The following is a 19,809-nucleotide window of genomic DNA, read 5'->3' as shown; positions in this document are numbered from 1 at the left end:
CTTTCTAAGGATATTTGATTGCTGTGCTAGAACTAGGAACACACACATCATCAAGATTGAGCAAGCTTGTAGCTCAGCTAGGCTCCACTTCAAACATTACAAAAATTCTCTAGTTCAAGAACTAACTTTGCTTAGTTTTGAACTAAACAAATCTTTTGTTACCTCCCAGTACAAAACCCTTTGCAAAATACTTCCCAGAATTTGAAATACCACAGTTGATATATATTTTTAAAAACAACTTGTTCCTAATGGAACTTGAAACATAAACAACACCATTTTGCAATGTGTCACAGTATTCTCTCCTGCAACTGTTCAGCACGTTTCAGCTGATGATACTAGAGAATACAAGGAAAACAGTAAATCTTAGCTTTGAATAACAATGACACAAAATGCAAAACACATAGTAGATTTAGTCTGGTAACATTCTCATATAAATTTAGGGAGTAATCTATATGTACCAACTCTCAATGGCATTTGACAGAGTACTGAATTAATAGTGTTATCTTAGCGGGGATAATACAGTCTCAGTGCTTACCTACTGATTTTATTCCCCACTTACTTCCTCCCAGCTTATCTATCCATAAAATAGTAACACCATGTGCAGAGCTTTTTTGTAGTTTAGCCATATTTCTGTCAATTGCAGAAGCTCACCTACCACCGTAGAAATCTTACCTAGCAAACAAGTACAGCAAAAACTGTTTTAAACCCTAGGTCAACAAAATATCTATGTCATTGCCCCTCAGTCAGCTCATTCATCACAGCTCTAGCATCATGAGCAGATAGAAAGGGTGGGGGTAGAGGACACTAGGGAAAGCAGGGAAATACAATCATACAAGATACGTGCATGGCATCCTTTGGACTTCTGTTGCCAAGATTCAGACATAGCCTCAGATTCACCCTTCATCTTGGGGATCACTGGCACAAAGATGAATTCGTAGTTAGTTGCAAAAGGAGGTAGCGTCACATTATTATTACTCTTAATACATGTATATTATACAAAACTGAGAATGTATAAAAACAAATGGTTTAACTTCTCGTGCTTCTTTGCTCTGCTACTTTGACATCTTAGAGTAGGATGGTTTGGAAATCCTGTAATAAATTGAATGAGACCAATAACTATCCCGTGCTTAAACACCACCTGCCCCAGCTGTTCTACTTGCATCTAACACACAGAAGTATACTGCTTCTGTTGTTCAGAAACTCATTCAGAAAGCAATCTTGGGATAAATGAAGATACAGAAATTCACGTGAAGAACATTAAGTAGTGTTTAATGAGGATATAGTTTATTACTTTTATATATGTCCCTCACTTTCATTTGGTTTGAAAGCAAAGTCACATTTTCACTACTCATAACTACAAGCTGCTATCCAGAAGGGTTTCAGTGTTCTTGGGGTCAAACCTCAGAGATAATTCTTCTCTTTCAAGTACATTCCACAGTTAGAGCTATTCTTCTGTTTATAGTCTGAACCACTCTGTGCTTGTCAACATTTCTCAGGTAAAAGTCCTGAGGAGTGACTTCAAAAACTGGGAACAAGGACCACAGCACAAAGAAGTCCATGTGTAGAACAGAATGAACACCATGAACAAAATGCAATGCAAGTGTCCACTCTTCCTTATTTAAAATCACAGCTTTGACTCCTTTTGTCACTCTTGTTTGGTTCACTGTCATCATCCCTGCAAGAGTTTGGCAACCAGAATCTGACAGAAACTGACAGTAATGCAGTCATCCTTTGCTTTTCTTACAGCAGCAGCTGTCAGAAGCTATACCACATTAAGCCAAAGTACTAGTCATCACGAAGCTCTTCCAACATTAAAATTTAAGAATATACCTTTGGAGAGTTTAAAGTAAGTTAGAATTGTCATTCATGATACATAGAGAGATGGATGGATAAATGAATGGATGAGTAAGACAGAGAATAAGTGTTACAATGTTACATGAACAGGCCATTTAGAAAATCCAGCTTTTGCACTCCTGTTCTACAAGTTCCAGAAATACTGCTAACATTTCACAGCATAGCATTCCAGGCATCATGCACTGATCATACTAATAATATTAAGGAATTTTCTTGTCTTCTCAGTAGGCATCAGATTAAAATTCTGATTTTAACACTTCAGAAATACCCCTACCATCCATGTGAGTGTTATTATACGATTTCTTGTCTTCTAACACTGATTCTGAGATTTGTAATTTTCAGGCCGCCTATGCTCTGTACAGGCCACTATCTCTCATAGAGATCTATCAAAATCTGAATTTATAAACATGACCACTTGCAAGTACACATACCTTTCTTTCTAAGTGCTAGCTGGAAACAGAACTATGCAACCCAAAAAAGGCAACTAAAATTAGCAGCATAATAATAAAGAAAAGCCAGTGGAAGGGAGAGAAAAAGAAGGGTGAGGCTTCCAGGTGTGCAAATATGTTTTTTTCTACAAAATTCCATCTAGCAGCCTATATATATATATAAAAGCTAAAGCAATTCCATCCACCCAGACTAAAATATAACAATAAGAAAAAAAAAGGAACAAAATTAGAATAATAATAAAAGGAAGGATAGCAAATAACATAGAGTAACTATTAATATTCACATCATTTATAATACTTAGTATCCATTGTTTATGCAACTGTGGAATGGATATAATGGAAAACAAAATCTGGTCCAATGTGAACATTAAAATACATGTTTGCATAGCATATCTGCATAGAATGTGTAACCTAGAGGCAGGAGTAGCTTATGCCTACAGGACGTCTCATTAATATATAAGAAATAATATTTAGTGATAGAGCTTAATTAAGTTTCCTTGTTCGACAACACTTGGCCTTTCACTGAGCAGCCAAGAAAGGTCAATCACCACTAAATTTGATGGTTTGTGTTTATTAAAAACAACAAACAAACAAAAGCCTACACAAACTACCCACACCTGAATTAACACCACAACAGAGTTCTAATACTTCACTAAACACAGGAATGTGATTCAGTGAGATCCTATGAGCTACTACCACACGCTTGGTTGCAAGAGAATTAGTGCCACAGAATTAACAAAATCTTTATCGCATTGGTACTTTAAGTAATTTTGTGCCCCAAAATATTACTCTGCTCCTATAAAATAAAGCCATTTGCAAGGGAGAAAATCCAGTCACCCAAAATCAATCCTAAAAAAACTACTTTTAACCCAAGCACTTCGGGGTAAACAGCAAATCCATCTATCCCAGTGGAGAGGTAAAATCAGCCGGTGAATGCTTTGGGGGAAATCCACTTAATGCGAGGTGGATTGAGACAACCAAGCAGTTTGAAACAACACATGTACTTTTATTCAAGGAATGCTCAGAGGCTGGATGTTCCCATACAAAAGCCATTTTTAATTATCTGATAAATTCCAGGTTAGTTCAAGGAGCTACGGCTTTCCACGGAGCCACTAACGTGTGTTAAAAATCGGCTAATGTGAAGAAAACTCATCACATACTTAGAAAACCTTGACTTAAAGGTCGAGGATCCTCAGCTGGGATGAAGAGGGAAGACTTAAAACAAACAAACTTCAAACCTTTTCCTCCGCTCCCAGGCACTAATTTTGTTTAACGTCTTATCCTGTACCTACCTGCTCGCAGTCTGTCCACCGGCTCAGCACACAGCTCGGGATCAGCAGCCAAGGCGAGGAGGCATCGGGAGGGAGCGCTGTCCCTCTGCTGGCCGACGGGCAGCCGAGCACTGAGGGCGCCGCGAGGCAGGCAGCCCTTGGGCGCGAGGCCCGTACAACCAGCCCCAGCCACTACCTGCAGGGCCGCCGGGGTGCGCGAAGGACCGGGAGGACTCACGGCCTTTCCTTTCCCGTCCCGGGAGGGGGGGGAAGGAGAACGCAAGGCAGCGGCCCAGGTGCCGCGAGTTTTCCCTAGTGTCGCCGGGTGGCTGTGGACGGGTCACCCCTTGCCCCGCCAGGTGCTGCACATTGCAGCAAACAGGTCGTTTGCTCCTGGCTGACGGTGCAGATTTTCTGTCCTGAGCTCTTGCACGCTGCCCCTGAATATATGTATTTTTAAAAACAGCTGTCATGGTTTCAGACCTTAGACTCAGATAGCACAGAAGCTGGAAGGGAACGTGCTCCTGCACTGCTAGCTGTGTGCGTGCAGCGTGCCGGCCTGTGCTGGGGCCCTCTCCCTGAGGGGGTAACCCCGAGGAAAGCAGCACGCGTGCACACAAAATCAGATACAGCATCCACCACAGCCAGGTTTTATTGTCGGTCTTCATTCTGGTATCCTGATTCTCTGCAATCACCTCTGGGTTACACCGCTGCTGAGGAGGATTAATATGGCACCTGGGCTCTGCCAATCGTAATTAAGCCAGGGTGAGCTTCTCCTTGGGTTTAGTTATTGGAGTCAGGAGCAGGGTAGGACCCTGCAAAGCAGGAGCCCCAGCGCACCTGTGCAAAGGACAGGTCATGCAGAGCCACACGTTTCCAGTATGTAAAAAGTATTGCAAAGAGCAAAGGAATAAACCACTTTTTCCATGGCCATTCTAGGTGAAGTATGTGTCACTGGGTATAAACTGCAGCAAAAGGGCATTGGGTTAGCCATTAGTGAAAAGCTTCCTGGCAATAAGGGCAAAACTAGAGACCACAGCAGTTACAGTAGGAGGCAGCCTATCAAATACTCCACGCAGCTTGTGCTAGGATTGCAGACCTAGCTCCATGACCCCTGGAAACCCTTTCAGCTCTGGTTTTTATGTTCCCATAGGATTGTGTCAACTATACCAAGTTTAGGAGCCCCTCATTTTACAAATGAAAAAATGATGGCATTGTATAAAAGTTTGCAGCCCTGCTTTTTAGACCCACCCATATTAAAAAAAAAAAAAAAAAAAAAAAAAAAACACTTTCATAATGTTGCATCTACTGAGAAAGAATTAGACATGAATTTAAATATTTTTTAGTACAATTAATTCTGAAACAGTTGGGACTACATTTGAACTACTCAGTAATAATTTCTCGTACATACCAACGTTCCCTGTGAATGATTCAGCTGACACTTGTAGAAACAGCTATTAGCTCAGCATAAATAGCACCACTTTTTGGCATTTTACACAATGCTCTGCATTCCAGCTTCTAGAAATTTCATACAGTTTCTGGATAGCTGTATTTGCTTATACATAGTTTCTCTATGCCTAGTTCTTGAAAGCTATTAGAGGGATATCTTCTAACACAGGCAGCATAGAAGAAGCAAAATGTGTTTTTAAAAGGAGAAAATGATTTGAACTACGTAGAGCATGAGGTTTTGTCTTTAGGAAAGTATTCTGATAGTGGATAACCTACTTCTAAAAGCTCCACCATGTAAGCTACAACACAATTTCTTTTTTTTTTTTTCTAAACTTATTCTGTTCTATTAAAAGTATAGCTTTGTGCTGTGGTGTGCTCTACAGTATCCATGCATATCAAGAAATGGTGACAAGATATAGAGGGACAGCAAGACTATTAAATATCCATCATGCCACTCTGGATCAGGTTTAATGCAATCAGAAACACATGACTACATCAACTTATCTCCTTTGATCAAATGTGATTAAGTAAGTCATTAATTTTCAAGACAAATAAAAAATGCAAGATCATTCTATTATAAATGTAAATGCCTGTCTTCTTAAATGATTTTTCTAAAGGAAGCCTTTCTAATACAGAACTTTGTATACTTCAGAGAACAGTTGTTTTAACATTGGTTTTAATTTTAATGAAACATTATGTATTTGTATGCATGTCTTCTTTCCTTTTTTCTCACACTGCTCATGTTGTCAAGCAAAATTTGTGCATCAGCTTGATCAAGATAATTTCATTATACCATTGTTACCATTATGACTTGGGCAATTAGTAGTTTATAAGAATAAATTTACAGCAATCAGTGATTGAGGCACATTTGCAGTAGTCAGGGTGTAATAAAGCCCAATCAATTTCTTTCATTTAATATGTAGGCTGTGACCCTAGTTTTGATGAGAACTCTTAGCTATTTCATCTTTAAATAAAAAAGAATGTCTGCAAGCAATTATAGTGGTGTGTTAATTGGATATTCCTTTTTATCTTTTATACTACAGAATGCATTGCTAACGAAATCCTTGTTTTCCCTCTCATTCCCTTTCTCTCTCCCTCTCTGTAATGAACTGATATTGACTTGGTGTATTTTGCTAAGACAATGGGCCAGATTTTGATTTGCAGTAGCACTGGTGTAAATCTGGAGTGACTTCTCTAAATTAAATAGAATTATTGAGATTTATAAGCACATAACTGAAATCAAACCCCACTCCTCTTTTTCCTTTTTTTTTTTTTTCTGTAAATATCAGAGGACCTGATTCTGCAACCCTTACAGAAGCTGAATGCTACTTCAAGCTATGATCAGTTACTGTCTTATATACGAACTAAAGTATGAACTAGCACACAGTATTCAAATGGATGATTCATAAGCTTAAAACACAAGGAAGGCTTAGTCTTTGCCTAAGGTACGTCATTGCATTAATTCCATGCTGATTAAAGGTATCGGGTGATAGATGAAAGTAGTACACATTACATGTGTAAGAAATGAGACTCCAGCCCAGATTCAATCAGCATTACACATGCCAAGTCACACAGCTTCCTGTTCCATCCGTGGACCTGAACAGGTCCATCATTTCAGGAACAAGTTTCTGCACAGGACTAATGTGGGCTAAGAGTTCAGATAAAACTCTTGTTTTATCTTGTTTGTGTCTGGAGTGTGTACATATTGGAATAGTAACCCCAGAATTTTCCTGATATTTATTTTCCCACAGAAGGTATTTAAAACACAGGGTAAAACTTCAGCATTTCCTCTGTTTTGGTTCAGTATTTTGAAGACGCTTATTTCAGCATCAAACAATAAGGAAAATGACAAATATTTTAAATCTCTTCAGATATTTAACAATAGTTTTTGTTACTGTTTTCTGCAATAAAATGCTGGAATATTAAACAAAACTTGATTTTTTATGTTTTAACAGGGGTATAACTTACTTTGGAAATGTCTTTATTATCTATTTTGTGTCATATCAATAATTATGCAAGTAAGGTATTTTACAAGCAACAAAAGTGTTACCATTTTTCATTGCCAATTTTCATGTCCTATGTCTCTTAAATTGAGGTAAAATTGTTTGTGTAAAATTTCTCATTTGTAACATAAAGCTAGAAAACCATCAAAACAATCAATTGCAGCACTATCTGATGAAAGGAAAATACTGCTGATGACTCCAGGGCTCATACAAACAACAATTCTTCCTTAAGTGTCTCCTGATCTATTCAGAAGCTTTACTGTAGTTCTGTGATTTATCAGTGCTTGTGATAGTTTATTACTGCAGGCTTTATTTCTAGCATAATTGCAATAAACATTTTACTTGATGTTTTCTGAGGCTGGGGGGATGGAATCCTGAAATCCTTAGTCCTTAATCGAGCAAAAATTCCACTGAAATTAATAGGAACATTACTTGCACAAAAACTCAGTGAAGACTGAAGACACACTGCTTAGCACCTCAGTAAACTTATCCCCCCCCATAAGCAAATTTCAATTAATCATGGGGGGGGAAAGATTACTAAATGACAGAAATGAATAAAGAGATCCTCAAAACCTCAAAGCAAATGGTAAAAGTAACCTAGCTCAGACAAATGAAGAGCAAGGAAAAAAACACTATCAAATCAAGCAGGCAATGCATTATAGGGGATAGATCTTGTTTATCAGTTAGAAGTATTGTGCTGGGGTAAGTTTAAGAGTAAGACAGATAGGTATACATATATATCTGTGTATGTATATATATGCACACATCTATGTATAGTCTGGTGCTGTATAGTCAAAGTGCTGGTAGGAAAGAAGAAAGTGATTTTTAATGACCAGTGAAAAGAAAGAAGAAAGTGATCTTTTTTGACCAGATGACAAATCTTGTTCCTTTTGGGTGACTTCATGTTCCAAATACATTCTGATCATTTTGAAGTGCAAAGAAAACATACATTTTATTGGTTTCATGTAACTTGGAAATCAGCTTTTCTGAGTTTAAAAGGAACTAAAATTAGAATTTTTAATGCTTGAAGATAATCTGTGTTGAAATTCACCTATATCAGGAGTTTCTTACATAGCTACACATGCTTCAGAAGAATATGCAAGTGGCAGTTGCTTGTGTCTAATGGCTGGGAATACTGTGATGAATAATGTTCAGGATATTTAATTTACAAATTTTGTTACTTTCCTAAGTTATTCACAGTCTAGGGGAGAGTCAGATATAAGGGAAGGATTCCTTTTTAATAAAGGCAATTGACAAGGTTGTGGAAGAATTCCAACTCTCAGTTCTGACATGAATTTCCTCTCAGAAAATTGCTTAGTTGACCCAGGCCTCAGTTTCTCAACTGCAAAATACCACTCCCTAAGCAAGCACTTCAGGTTTTCCTTGTTAAGAGGTTGTAAATAATTTTTTCAACTACAGCCCTGAATAAAAAGGTACAGCAATATCATTTGGGATAAAGCTGTAAAAAATCTGTAAATGCATCGTACTGATAATTAGCAATTTGACAGTATTTTCTCTTGTGCTTCTCTGTAGCTCTCCCATTGCAACAGATTTTAGGACCAAAACCTGTCCTGGCTTTAGGATGGGTTTTGATACCTCAACTGATCAGGCTTTTTCCAGGTTGCTAGGGGACATCTGGACCCTGTGTGAGTATGAAAAAAAAGAAAAAAAAAGAATATAGCACATGTGTGTGTATGTGCATTCATGCGTTCATAGATATCTGAGGAAAAATACACGCCTAACAGTGTAATTCTATCCCTGTAAAACAGCAGACATATGGAAAAATGCCCAAGAAAACAACTTTGCAGAAATTTCCCTGACACCTGAGGCTTGTGATTAAAAAACAAACAAACAAACAAATAAATCAGTTGTACCAACTGATTTTAATAAATTAACAATAAAATGCTGTTAAACTTCAGTGATACTACTTATTGATTTTGTTTCACTGAAAACATCTAAGACTTATTTGTTACATAGGATTAGCCTAGGCAAATACGATCACAAGTATGAACTCATAGGTAACTAGTGAAATACCCAAAGGCTTTGCAGCATACAGCAAATGTTTTAGAAGGTGTGCTGACTTTGCAGGTTTTTTGATATCACATTCGGTTACATGGTAATACTGACAACATATGAAAAGAAAAGAAAAATATTAGTCTTTCTTTTTCTCCCTGTGGGTAAAATATGGCAATTCAATCACACTGTTTGCCATCATATGCAAAAAAAAAAAAAAAAAAAAAAAAGTCTTCATTATGACAACTTCACATCACATACGGTAAAACTGCCTGCTTTGAAAAGAAAAATGAAAATATTTATTGGTTTTCTAATTAAGATGCTGCTAACTGAATGGATTATTTCTATAGAAACTGAACAGGACAGTATGAAAATTCCTTGGTTTGAATTAGAATTTTGCATCAGTGTAAGCATTTGGAGATGTGCTTAAAAATGAGTTTAAATAATATCTTCTCTTGGCGTTATCTGGTTGCCAGAGTTTATTGATTTGAATGATAGTTGTTTGCAAGATGGGGGCAAGAACAGTCTTCTTGTTGTCACAGTTGTTTTGTGCAGCTATTGATGTGATGAAACAATTTCATTTGTGGAATACTGTAAAGCAGCAGCTGCCTAATGGAAATGAAATACTTTAAGAAATTGCATGCATAAAATCTTCTAGGTGTTTAAACCTCTGGTCAAATGAGACAATTTATAATGTTAACAAACTTAATTCCAGAACAAGTTGTATCACAATTGGACCTGTCACTATACTACAAGTAACTGTCCCTCATGATTCATTATGACCCACCCCAGCTGACATGTGGACTGTGTGCAGAGTGTGGAGAGTGAGTCGGGAGAGGGGAGATAACAGAGATAAATCTAAGTTCATTCTGGAAGCAGTCACACTCAATGACATATTCACTGACTTCTTCAACAGCTCATTTGATAATGTTCTTTCTGCACTATTCATTTTTCTGAAAGATGAAAGCTGGCTGAAGATCTCATCTGCTCACTGATGCAGGGAGAAGATTTGAAATTAGCACAAAAATAAAAAAAGGGAGGGGTGGGGTGGTGTGGAAAGCAAGCACTTTCTGATTAACAGTTTCTTGGTCCTGACAGGGAAGGCTAAACACCCTGCCTTTTCAGGTCACCTTTAATTAGATATGCATTATAATTCTACAATATGTCAACGGGCTGGCTCTGCCTGGCAGAATTGTGCTTAGAGAAGGGGGAATTCATTAATCACAATAATTAATTGCTTGAAGAATGGAAACATTGTTTTCTGTCTCAGCTTGTAACATGATACATACTTGTATAAATTTTTATTACTGTTCTACAAAAGGCTCAATCTAGGAGGTTAATAACATGAGTAGGAGAAGAGTGCAAAAAGGGTCAGTAATTCTTGGTCTTTTCTAAATTTCTGTTCTGAGTTTCTTTTTTTTTTTTTTTTAAGTGAGATGGTAAGGGGAGGAGGAGACAATGCTAATTGCATTAGCCAGCCAGAATGTTATATAGTTCATTACTGGAAATGAGAATTAAAACACCAGCTAACTGCTTTTCTCCACTGGTACTGAAAATACACCACACCTGCTTCTGCTGATTTGACCGACTTGTTAATTACCCAGAAAAATCTGGGTCAGTGTTTTATGACCAAATTAGTTACCAGCTAAAGATTACAATTGGCTTGCCAAAAGTAAATTGAGAAGTGTTGCATTAAGGGGGGTAAAAATAAAAATGTAATACTTGTGGGTTATTTTGGGGTATTGCCTTTACAAAATGCTGTAAAAGAGTGTTTTCCCTTAAGTCTCCTCTAATTTTGCACTAAGAATTTAAAATGCCTGTTAACATTTCAGAATTGTCAAAAAGTTTACCAGCTCAGAAAACCCCTCTAGCCCATCTCTCCACGAACATAAGCAGCCACTGCATGTGTATATGTAACGATGCAAACACTGCACCAGCGCTTCCGTATCTACTCTGGAATGGGGATACAGAAACAAACTTCTGCTAGCTCTTTCCTTCACCCCTTTTCACTTTCTTCACTGCAAATCCATGTATGAGCACGCAGTTTTTTCAGCATGCACATCCATATCAACATCAGCTCAAGAATGAAGAAGTGGCAGTCACACAGAGAACTACATGTTATTTGTACACTATGCCTAACTCTAGGATTAGTTAAATACTCATATGCTTATTCAGCACTGCACACTAGGCCACTGTTCAGATGCTATCTTTGCTTGCCCTTACTGTTCATATAACTCATTTCTTTTTCCTGATCACATCAACTCTCTTTTACTAATAAATTAATCAGTCATTTCTCCATCCAATAAACCTTCTTTATATTTTTCCAAATTCATAATTTCTCTTATCCAACACCCACTTTTTTCATATTCATCAAAGACAGGAAAGGAGAGGAGATGAGAAGGGTGCATTCAGTAAGTTATATACCTACATGTATATGGTAAAGCTACTTCTTATTTAGATCAGGAGAAAGGAAAAAGTATAAACAACTTCAATTACATTCACAAGTCTCCTTGACATTTTTTAAATATACTAAACTCCCTTAAGAAAAAAAAAAAAGAGAACTTGCAAATGTTACAGGTACATTTTAAGAGGCTTCCAAAACATTTGTCATTAATACAACTGTCTACATTTATGCTCTTTTTTCATCCTAGACAGTTGTTTGTTTTTTTTTTTCTACCCTGAAATCATTACAGAAATGTATATAGAAAAAAAATAATAATAATAAAAATAACACTAACACTACTCCTTTATCTGAAATGCAAAGATCAAATAAATAGCCCATAGAATAAATACAATTAAAGATAAAATGAAATCAGTACATTATACCTTCAGATGGAGTAAGTAAATACACAAGTAAAAAGTATTACTTTTGGGGAAGTTTACATAAGAAAATACCAAAAACAAACAGAACAAATTGGTCTGTACAATTTTTCCCCTTCAGAAAGAAATATAATTATGTAGAAAAAGAATGAGAAATTAAGTACTTTTCTATCCAAAAACAACAAAATAATATTTTAATAATATTCCAGATAAGCCCAAAATTTCATAAAACAGACATTCCAACAGAATGGAATATGATTATATTTATATTTTCTCCTTGAAATAGATGACAATAATATATATGAGCAGTATAGATTGCTATTAAGCAATGGTTATGTGCAGGATTTAAACCAAATAGTGCCAGTGCCAGTCATTTAAGATTTTTAAAATTAATATAAAAGTTTCCAGTCATACTCAAACAGTTTTTCTTTTAATAAATTTAGAGCTTTTCTTTTTGAGTTGCCTATCACTTTAAGTTGTATTATATTATGTATGGAAAATGAGCCTTAACACTGTCAAATAAATTGCTACTGTTATGTATTCATTTTTATAGATACAAAGACCTTGAAATACGGTGGAGAATCAGAAGTTAGTAGATACTTCAGAAGTCATGACATATTCCCAATGGAATGAGTATGAATATTTTTCATATATGACTGTGAGACAGAATCTGCATTAGTTTGGTCTCCTATGCATTGCTATGTAAAGGAAAATATTTGTGCTGTAAAGAACTGCAAAACATTGAAACAAAATTTCTATTGCAGCAGTTATTTGTTTCAGAAGGAAAAGCTGTCTACAAATGAAGAAGTTTGTTAAAAGGAAATCTCTACGTTAAAAGGAGCAGTGAAAAGGACAACAATTTTAAAGGTGTCAGGAAGACTATTTATTTAAGCAAAAGCATCATAGAGGTTTAAAGAAAAAAAAAAAAAAGAAAAATGAAAGAAAGAAAAAAAGAAAACTCCTCAAAGCATTTTAAAATACTACTGAAATTCCTGGAATGGTCAGGGTTAAATAGGAAGCAATGCCTATAAGCTACAAGAATTTTTAATAAAACTATTTAAAATTAATCTGAAACAAAATATTATTAAAGATCCTGTAAGACTTATACAGGAGAAGTGTAATAAGAACAGTCATGGAGTGATAGGATAGAGCAGAAAAGTTAAAGTAACTATGTGCATGAAAATGCAAAAGGAAGGAGTTGGAAAGGTTGCCCTAGAGGAGCCTTTTTATGAGGAATACATCAGAGGATTTTTTCTGAAACTGTAAAGCCAGTGGAAGAGGTTATAGGAAAAAAATCGTGGAATGAACAATAGCAAATTGCCACAAACAGACAGAACTCGTCCAAGAGTTCTAAAGAAATGCAAGTATGAATTTGATATATTTTGGTTGTTGACATAAATTAGCTTAAATAACAAAGAAATTAAAGGTATCAAATGTGAAGCAAATTCTCCATAAACTTCCAGGAGATTCTAGGGAGCTACAGAGCAGTAAATGTGATTTCTACAACAGACATGTTGGTGGAAATACAATAGAGACTAGAATACAAAGGCAAGTAAGTTAGTAAATGAGATATAGTGGGCAACAGTCAAGACATTTTTGTAAATCAAAGTCAAGCCTCACAAATCTATTAGCTTAATGAAGGAGTCAATGAGCATGTTGATAGCAGTAATCCAGTTGATATATAGTATATACCTGAGTTTCTAACAACCTTACGGCAAAGTCTCTTACCAGAGGCTCTTTCTTAAGAGTTTCAAAGGAGGAAAGCATCAATAAGTGGCATCTACTTCTATATTTCAATGAGTGTGAAAGACAGAACTCAATAGTCAGTTTTCACAATGTACAAGAGTTACCAGTGGGATCCTACAGTGATGCATGCTTCTTGATGTGTTCTTAAAAGATTTGTAAAAATAGCAGAGAAGTTAGATATTTTTGATAGCAAAAAAAATACTCAAAATGTATGATCAAAAGAAAAAGAAGAGAACAAAAAGGTGATCACAAATTGTTGCATAATATCTCAAAATATGGAATGACTACATGATAAACTGCTTGATATAATTCAATTTGATAAGTTCAAAGTGATCTATACAGGGAAAAATAAAAGCCCTAACTATGCTTCGCATGTGATGGCTGCTAATTTAGCTATAAACAATCAGGAAAGACATGTTGAAGTCATTGCAGATCTACAATGATACTTCCGCTTTGCTCAGGAGCAGCTAAAAAGGCAAATAGAACATTAGGAATTATTTGGAAAGCATTAAAAGCTTAGGACAGAAAACCTTATATTTAAAAACCTAAATATTATTAAAGATAAACATGGCATTCATGCAATTCTGTTCCCCCATCTCAAGAATGGTACAGTAGAACTAAAGAAGATATAAGGAGGATAAAAGGATGATCAGAGATCTCAAATTATTTCCATTTAAAAAGAAATTAAATGGACTAGCTCACAAGGAAACAGCTAAGAGATACTATAGAGATACATACACGTATGAATGATATGCAGAAGGGAATTGGAAATTACTGCTCAATGTAAGGAGTTAGAGGTATTCCATGGAATTTTCAGCTGCAAATTTAAAACAAACACAACTTAGCACTTTTTTTATATAACATGTAATTAAACTGTGAAACTCATCACCAAGGGATATTGTGGAAGTGGAAAGTATAAATGGTTTTGGAAAGCTATTTAGGCAAATTCATGAATGAAGCATTTACTGAAGAGTATTAAATAAAAAGATAAAGCTATAACACCCAGCTCCACTGCAGACTGCCAAACTCTGGGAGGGAAGAAGTGGGGAGTTATCACCATGCACTTGCTGTGTCCTTACCTGCTGCTATTAAAGCAGCTGCTACTTGTGAGACCACCAAGATCAGAATTAATAGATTTGTTTGATCTGAAGCAGTACAATCATTCACCTGAAATAGGTGCCTTTGTCAAAGCTCTTTCCTGTCCTGCATATGGATAATGCTAAACCCATGAAGGAATGTAGAAGATGGAGGAAAAGTAAAATTTTATCAAACTATTTTTTCGATGACATACGTGCTTTCTGGAGCCATGGGTATCAACCAGAAATGTAAGTTAGAACAAGACTGAGGAGTCACCTTAAGTATGTCATAAAAGGCCAGGGAATAATGACTCAACCATTCCTAAAACTTTATCCTTCATCTTTTCTTGCATTGATAAATTACTGATGCAGTAAGATGTTGTCACTTTCTGCTCTAAGGGTATATTCTTGCAAGTAGATGGATGATGAAGCATGAAGGAAAATATGATAGTCATAATCTAAAGTTGCCATATGATAATATAGATTCTGCATTAGTAAACCATCTCTAGTGATTTGAGAATGACATATTACCTGCAAGTACTGTAAGCTTGTGCAAATTAATGCAATTATCTCTTTCTGTACTCTGTTATCAGATTCATAGATGAAGAGAGCTTGGAAAGAAGGAGTGAAAGCAAAGAAGAAAGTAACAACAGAACTCTTCTAACAGTAACATTTTCAGTATAATCTACAATTCAAGCCATGGTCTTTAAAGTGGCTGTAAAAGTAATTTTTCCCTCTTCCTTCATGAGTTCTAACAAAAAGAAATAATAATGTAAATTTACCAAACACTTAAGGGGACTGTCTAAATCACCATCAAACATGTAAAACTTTTTCTCCTCTGCCTCAGATACATACGGCATAACCTGTTAACTGACTCAAATACTTGAATCTATGAATATATATCAACATGTGTCAAACAAGCTCTGCAGAAGTTTCCTATAGCTTTGAGGTTTGTTGCACAAGGCACTGAGTGGTTAGTTTTATTAGCTACAACTGACATGCCAAGAATATTTCTATTCAAATGAAGAGTCAGTCAAGCTTCATATTAGACTTAGGCATACTTTTTTTATGCTACATAGGGTTTGGTTATAAATCATAGTATGTACTCAGACTAACAAATAATATTACTTTATTCTCTTTTGGATGATAAGCTCTTTGTAGAAAACAAAGAGTTACAGAAAGTCTGTAATAAAGTAAACAGTGGAAAAAAAAATCGGGGCTAAACAGCATAGTGAAACTCATGTCTTCCTAACACGATGCAACCCAACAAACTTACTTGCTCAGATAAATAAGACATAAGACTACAGAAAAGTTGTTGGGTTTAAAAGCAAACATGAGAGCTAACAGTTTGTATCCATGCATCAAAGTGTGGTACATATTTGTTTTGTTTTGCTTTGCTTTGCTTACTTTAAATGTGTCTAACTTCTCAGGAATTTCCAAGAAAATAAAGTGCTGTGAACGGGAGTAAAGTGTCAATGCAAGTTTAAAGAGAAGGAAGGAGAAACTGCTAAAAGTCCTGAAGTCCAGGCTCACACATGGAAGCAGCAAACCCCTAGCACCCTGGAACCCCATGCACTGGATCACATCTGCTGGGATAACACTGCACCAGGCATGTCTAAACAGGCTCCTACAGAGCACACCAGCTTTACAGACAACTTTTTCATTCTCTATACACCCTTTGTGAAGCTCCTCAAGATTTTCTTCTTCCATACATTCCCAGTGTACATTACAAAGAGGTAAAAATCTATTTTAAGAAAAGTACTTCTTCTGCATGGAACAAATAAAGAATATTTATTCTTGATTCATCTAATAGTTATTCTTTATAAATGAACCCTGAAGGATGTGTGCTATTTCTTAAAATCAAAATGTAGCCAGTTAAGGTTGTTAAAAGATGGTTATAGACATGATGCTTAAATATTTAGAGTAAGTCAATAGGAAGGGTTGCAAAATAGAAAACAGAAATATTTTTGAAGTGTCACTAAGGACAATTTCAGAGTGCTTAAAGGAGTTGGGAACAAAGCTCCCAATAAAAATACCATTTGTAAATTGCTTTTTTCTACTAAAATAAAAACCACCACAGAGGAGCATCTGCACAATACATTTGGCCCAAACATGAAAGTCAAAATTATTCTGAAAAGAATTGTTCACCAGTGACTTGCCAACTTTTCCCAACATACCCATCCTCAATATTATACAGCGTCCTCTTCAGTTCATGTTAAAAGGCTCTGCAATTAAACTTTCCTTAAGATACATACTTTAAATAATAATATTATATAAATATATTAAAATATATTATGCATGTATTGCACTTTAATATAAGTTTGTATAAAGTTCTTTCATCAGGAAGGAAATTTCAGAGGTGGTTTATGCAACTGTCTGACCTTTTAGCTCTCATTAATATCAAAATAATAATTTAAAGTCTTACTGTTACATACTGAGAAAAATTGTTATTTTGATAAATTAGACAGGCAACATTGAGAGCAAGATTCTTTTTTGTTGTTGTTTTTCTAATTCTGATTTAAGCTTTCCTACAACCAAGTAGGAAATACCTACTCTGCAATATCTTTTAGTCTTTGTTTCTGTCCTGAAGATATTTCCCATTATGTTTCTGTGTCTAAGAGATAAAAGTATTGTTCTGAAATTTATTCTTTAGAATATATAGTTGCATTTTTAAGTTCTGTGCACATGACAAAAGCAAAGTATTCCCCTGCTTTAAGAATTTAGCTAAAAATCATACTCTATTTGAGTAAATAGCACACATTTCTTGCATACAGTGTTTATCTGTAGCATATTTTGAGTGCTGTTAGTACAAAAATAAATGAAATATAAATATACAGTCCCATTGCAATACAGACCATAATTACTACTCACTTTTGGCCACTAGTGAAGGAATCACCAGCAAAGAACTATTACAATATGAGGAGGTGGACTGAGGTAGTTCTGCAATTTTCCAGTTAAAAAAAAAATAATAATAATAAAAAATAAACAATAAACAAACAAACAAAACCCTGCTTTACAGATTTGTTAAGCCATATATAAGGCTTATACAAGCAGGAATAAAGTGCAAGAATTGTTTATTCCATTGCAATTTCAGATTTCTAGAAAGGAAAATCAGGTTTTGAAGATTACATTTCTGTAGTATCTATTTTCCCTTATTTCCATACATTTTACCCTTCTAATCTGCAAAATAACAGAGAAAAAAAATAATTTTCCATGTTGCTTAGTGCTACAGATGCTGCTGCTATGGAAACTACCCTTCATATGCCAGAAATAAAGACATACTGTTGATGAGCAGTAACTGCAAAGCAGCATTACTTTTTAATTTTTCCATTAGAAGTCTAATATAAATGCCTAAAACATTGTTTCAATGCATTATACATTCTTCTACTTCCTGTGAACTCTATACCAATTTTGACTACTGAATGTTGCAAGAGATTTCCATGGAGCTGGCAGCTTACTGTTTGAGGCATACAAAAGAACACTGTGTGGTGGAAGTTGGAAGACACAGAACTCTATAATAACCTGTTTGTTTACAAAACAGAAATAATGACACTCATCTAATAACAGCTTTACCTTGAGCCTCTGGACACTTGAAAACTAATGTAATAAATATTAAATGTCAATAATGGTTCTGATTGTAAAGAAATATCCTGGCCCAGTGTGAAGCTCAGGGGTAAAGAGAAGGTGACCCCTCATCCACTGAAATTACGTGTATCACCACTTTACAGTTTGTGTTTGTTGGGTCTTTGGACTCCCTTTCTCCTCTACTGTCGAGGTGACAGTTATTGTTTCTCCTGTTGTTTCAATCAGTTGTGTTTTTGTCTAATTCATACTGTGATAAAACTATAAAATAATTCCCTGAATGACAAAGTCGGCCCTCATCTATGGGTTGTGCAGATTCAAGTGAGAAATGTTTCAGTTCCTAGTACTGCTCAACACTACCACAGTTTTAACTGTTTCAAGCTGAAGCCATGCTCCTGTTCTGTTTCTGCACAGCATCTTCCAAGACCACAACCTACAGCTGCCTCTTCTATGACCTCAACACATGCGGTGTTCCGCAGTCCTGAACAATTAACTCAATAAAAATCTCCGGATGGACATCCAAAAATGAAAGGGAATTTATTTGTACATATACAGACACACATACATGCACATTTAGTTATGGATTGCCCTACCTGACTAGCTAATTGCATGCATCAGCATTTTGCTCAATAAATGACACATAATGTCTATGACATGAATCGGGGCCTCTCTTGTCATGATCAAGGCACAGATCATTAAGTGCTAATGAGCGAGGTGGCACTGAACGTATTTCCTTTTTTTCTGATGAGGTTGTAAATTATACATGGAGTTTAGAACATCCCTGGATCAACGATTCATAATCCTTCATTCCTCAAGGAAGGAGGAAATTAGATTCCTTCCTCACTGTGAAGCAGACAAAAAAACCTTCACACAAAATCACCAAGCTTGGAAGAAGTTCTGTATTCAGTTCAATGTTAGTAGAAATGTGGGCATGTAGGATTGGGCTGCAATATGTGTCTGCATGTCAAAGGTGATGGCACAATACACTTCCTTTAATATGGGTATTTTAGTATGCAGTTATCAATATAATGTAAGATTGGAATACCCCTTTCATACTATTATATGAAAACTTAGTTATTCTTACTGGTTGTAGAGATAACATGGGACATCTTCTCTAACTTGACTCCTAAAAATGGCACCATGAGGAAATCCTGTGTTATTTGAATAGCAGATGAGTGATTTTAACACAGAAGTAATGGCAGTTGAAAATGACAAGGACACTGGCTGACTTGGAAGAAAGTGCTAGTATTACTAGCAGCAGCAGTCATGTACTTGAGTTGGAAATAGGATAACAGAAAGCAGGTGCTGGACAAAACATGAAGTCAAACAAGCTGGGAAAAGTGGAGAGTTAAGAGTTTTTTAACTCTTTAAGAGAGTTAAGAGTTTTTGCTCACAACAGCACTCCCCCATAACTGTTTCCAATGGTTTTGTATGTAATAAATTCCCAGACTGACTGAAAACATGAGTTAAAAGTAGGATTTTGTTAGGATTTTGTTCGGAGAACTAAGTTGGAAAGGAACAGAGCTTCCCTAGGCCCAGTCATGGA

General features: G+C 35.9%; 1 long non-coding RNA gene across 1 annotated transcript; it reads left to right on the top strand.

Annotated features, from left to right (window-relative positions):
• The first annotated feature begins 6,338 nt into the window (after window positions 1-6,338).
• On the top strand, window positions 6,339-12,461 carry LOC118249883 (uncharacterized). The gene is made up of 3 exons (XR_004779243.1): window positions 6,339-6,468; window positions 8,560-8,672; window positions 12,413-12,461. It is a non-coding gene; the product is annotated as an uncharacterized LOC118249883 (long non-coding RNA).
• Window positions 12,462-19,809: the final 7,348 nt, after the last annotated feature.

The sequence above is a fragment of the Cygnus atratus genome, chromosome 5 (genome assembly GCF_013377495.2).
Source record: "Cygnus atratus isolate AKBS03 ecotype Queensland, Australia chromosome 5, CAtr_DNAZoo_HiC_assembly, whole genome shotgun sequence".
Taxonomy (NCBI): Eukaryota; Metazoa; Chordata; class Aves; order Anseriformes; family Anatidae; genus Cygnus; species Cygnus atratus.
The sequence above is the reverse complement of the archived record's forward strand: the minus strand, read 5'-3'. Positions and strand labels throughout refer to the sequence as shown.